Source organism: Chinchilla lanigera, unplaced genomic scaffold, assembly GCF_000276665.1.
Source record: "Chinchilla lanigera isolate Chin_1 unplaced genomic scaffold, ChiLan1.0 scaffold00102, whole genome shotgun sequence".
Classification (NCBI taxonomy): domain Eukaryota; kingdom Metazoa; phylum Chordata; class Mammalia; order Rodentia; family Chinchillidae; genus Chinchilla; species Chinchilla lanigera.
In genome coordinates, this window is record NW_004955503.1 from 3,837,435 (window position 1) to 3,841,760 (window position 4,326).

Below are 4,326 nucleotides of genomic sequence, written 5' to 3' on the forward strand. Positions count from 1 at the left end.
GATTTAGATTTTAGTTTAATATATGATGAGAAATATGAGTCTAGCTTCAATCTTCTGCAAATAAATATCCAATTCTCACAGCAGCATATGTTGAATAGGCCATATTTCCTTCTACATATGCTCTTGGCCACTTTTTTGAAAATCAAATAGCTCAATATGTCTCACAATGTTTCTGTATCCTCTATTCTCTTCTATTGATGCATATGACTAGTTTTTTGCCAATGCCATGCTGTTTTTATCACTACTGTTTTGTAGTATAACTTTAAGTCAGGTATTATTATGCCTCCTGCTTTGCTCTTGTTGCCCATGATTGCATTAGTTATTCTGGGTTTTGTTAGTTCCATAATAAACTTTAGGACTGTTTTTTCAGTTTGATGAAAATGTTGTAAGTATTTTTATTGACATAGTGTTTAACCTGTAAAATAGCTTTGGGAATATGATCATTTTGATAATATTAGTTCTGACTATGTAGGAGCAGGGGACATGTTTCTATTTTTTTATGCTTTCTTAAATCTCCTTATGCAGAGAACTGGGGTTTTCTTTGTTGTTGTCTACTACTTTCTTGGTTAGGTTAATTCCTAGATATTTAGTTTTTGTAGCTGCTACAAATGTTATTCTTTTCATAATTCCTTTCTCATTGAATTCATTATTGGTATACACATTTGATATATATTTTTGTATAACAAAGAAAAATTTTGCTGTGTATATTAATCTGGATTGGAAGTTGCTCTTAGGGCATGAAATGCTTGAGTCCAGGTTCTTCTGTTCTTTACGGTTTTTGATAGGAAGTCTGTTGTAATTCTAATGGGTTAGCTTTATATATGATTTTTTGTTTAACTGCTTTTACAATTCTTTTTCTTTGAAATATCTGGAAATTTAATAAGCATATGTCTTGATGAGCTCCTATTTCCATCATAATTGTTTGGTATTCTGGAAGGTATAGTTATATGTTGAACTCTTTTCTCATACTTGGGAAATTTTCTGCTATGATTTCTGTAATCATATTAATAATTCTCTAACTACAATTAAACTTAGGCTGTTCTTTTCAGTGCCATCTAACAAGTGCTCTAAGGTGCTTTCTTTTCTTTTTTGTGGCTTCCCTGTGTATTTCTTCATAATTTATCATTTTGACCATAATTTTAGACACTTTCTTCACATTGGCCATTTCTGCAATTTATGAATTCTATACAGCTTCTTCTTTCAGATGTTTCTGTCAGTTATCTTCTTCTATGATTGTGTATCTTTGGTGAATCTATTATTCATGTTCCGAACTATTTGGGTCAGGTCTTCCAAATTTTACTCATTTCCTCCATATTCATTTTGGGCATTTTGTGTGAAATTTCTGTGAATTTGGTTTCACCTCCCCATTGAACTTATCTAGTTACTTTATTTCTTCCATGAACTTTTCTTAAACTTCTGCTGTCTGGTATTTGCTTTCCTCTCCATTTGTGGCCCTTGTTCTCCCTTAGGAAGTGTTAGTGGATCATCTGTTGCCTTGATACATATATATATATATATATATATATATATATACATACACACTTTTTTTGGTGATGCTGGCTATGAAATCCAGGGCTTTGTGCATGCGAGGCAAGAACTCTACCACTGATCCACATCCCTAGGCCTTTTTAAAATAGTTTTTAACTCCCAGGAAATTCAGATATTGGCATGTAGAGAAACCCAGTTGTCAACTACTACTATGCTACCTTGGCTAGGAGTAATAAATTTAGTGGCATCAATGGCTTCAAATGTAAAGTGGATATTAACAAACCCAAGGAATCACTTGTAGACATCCTTTGACCAGTTCAAAGAGTACTACGATTTAAGTGATCACCCATATGCTTCAGACCACTAATTTATTGTTTATGTGTACAGCAGTGCCAGAGCTCAAATATACTGGTAGTCTAATTGCCTTCTCCTTCATGAATTCCACCACTGATGATTTCAGCCTCCACAACTGACCTCCCACAAAGGAATATAAGCCCAGTGAAATTCCTTCCCAGTCAGATTCTGTGTCTCCAAACAGATGCCAAGAGATTCCCTCTTAGCTCTTACCCTCTCTGAATTTACCTCCCAAGGCTGTCTCTAACCAAGTATTTGAGATAGGGAAACACTTCAGCCCATCAATCTCTCTTCCTGGGTGTTGTTCTCTTTGGTCAGATTAGTCTGTTGATTGCCACTTTGTTGGCCTGTGATGTGGAGACTCCATGAGTGGGGACAGTTTTGACTGAGGGAGGACATGAAGTCAGTCCTAGGGTTTTTTCTGGCTTAGTGCCTGGGGCCCAGCATATGGAGCACAGGCATCAGCATTGGTGGGGGTAGAGCATAGAGTTGCTCCCAGGGTCTTTCCTGTCTCAGTGCAGGGGCCCATTGTAAAAGATCATATAGGGGAAAATATAACTGCCATACTGTTAGATGTCAGATGTGCCAAGTTCATGTCTCATGAATTCAAAGAATGAATACCAAAAGACAAAAGTGTTTGAAGGTAGGAAAATTTTATTGGAAGATAGCTCCTGAAAGACAGGAGGGGTCCTGGAAATGGGATGCCACCAAGGTCCTTTGTTAAGGTTAATTTATAAAGCAAAGTCACAATGTGAGTGCAGTGTGGGACAAACTATAATCTCCCTATAGGATTGCAAGTATAATTGCATAGCTAATATTGATTCAATAGGGAAGTGGGTAGCATAGCAAGGGTGCACCTGGAACAAAAAAAGACATTTTGGGGAAAGGGTATATCTGGATGTCCTGGTCACCCACGTGGGTGACTGATGTCTATCAGGACTTCATTGAACCAGGTGATACCAATTGTAGTATAATCTCAACTTATTGTTCATCCCTGGGGAGGCATGTAGGCCTCTTCATTCCATCTTTATGTTGAGGTTTGGTCTTCTTCGGATGTGCTTCCAGACAAAATTGTGATGTCCTTATTCTTTGTTCTTACTTCCTTGGGAGCCCAGTCCCTCTCTGACTGTATATAAAATTTTAAATTAGCTTCCTATAATAGTGGATGGTCATTGGTGTAGGCTGGGGTCCCCAAAGATCTGGAAGGATATCTTCAATTTTTCTTGTCTTTTTTGTTGTTTTTGTCTAACTAGATATTTCAAAAACCTGTCTTCATGTTCAGATATTCATTCTTCCATTCTATTGGTTGTTGAGGCTTTCAAATTTTTGTGAATAACTGAAATTTTCTTTACCAACATTTTAGATTGATTATTTCTCAAGACCTCTCTCTGTGCTGAATTTCTCATTTATATCATCAGTTTTTCCCTAATTTCATTCAACTACTTATCATTGTTTTTCTGATTTCTTGAACCTTTTTAATAACCATTTCAGTAAATTTGTTGTTCGTGTACAGGAATGTTACTGATTTTTGAGTGTTGACTTTGTATCCAGCTATGTTACTGTATTTGATTATTAAATCTAGAAGCCTTATTGTGGAATTTTTGGTGTCTTCTATGTAGAGTTTTGTTTCACCTGTGAATAATGATAATTTAACATCTTCCTTTCCTATCTGTATTCCTGTTCTCACTCTTGTCTATTTGTACTGTCTCATATTTCCAGAACTGTATTGTGTAAGAGTGATGACAGTGGGCATCCTTGTTGTGATCCTGATTTTAGAGTGAAAGCTTTCAGATTTTGATGTTAGCTTTTGGTTTTACATAGATAGCCATTATTAGTTTGAGATAAAGACTATCCTAATTTTTTTAGGGGTTTCATCATGAATGAGGGTTGGACTTTATCAAAAGATTTTCCTACATCTATTGAGATGTTCATGTGATTTTTGTCTTTGGCTCTGTTTATATGGTGAATTAAATTTATTGATTTCTGTATGTTAAATCATCCCTGCATTCCTGGGATGAATCCCACTTGGTCATGGTGTACAATCTCCTAGATGATCTGCTTAATTCTGTTTGCTAGTATTTCACTGAGGATTTTTGCATCTATGATCATTATGGAGATTGGCTTTTAGTTCTCTTTTTTGGTTGGGATTTTCTCTGATTTTGTTATCAGGGTAATACTTGATTCCAGAAATAAGTTAGGGAGTATTGTTTCCTTTCAATTTCATTAAAATTTTTGAGGCCTATTAGCATTATATCTTCCCTAAATTTCTTGTAGCATTCAGCAGTGAATCCATCAGTGCATCGGCTTTTGAGTTTTGGTACATTTTAGTTATATTTTCTAGTTCATTGCCTGATATTGGATTACTCAAAATTTTTGTATCTTCTTGATTCATCTTCAGTAATTCATATGTATCTCAGAATCTATTCATTTCTTCCATTTTCCAACCTATTAGAGTAATGATTTTCAAAGTACATATTGATGATC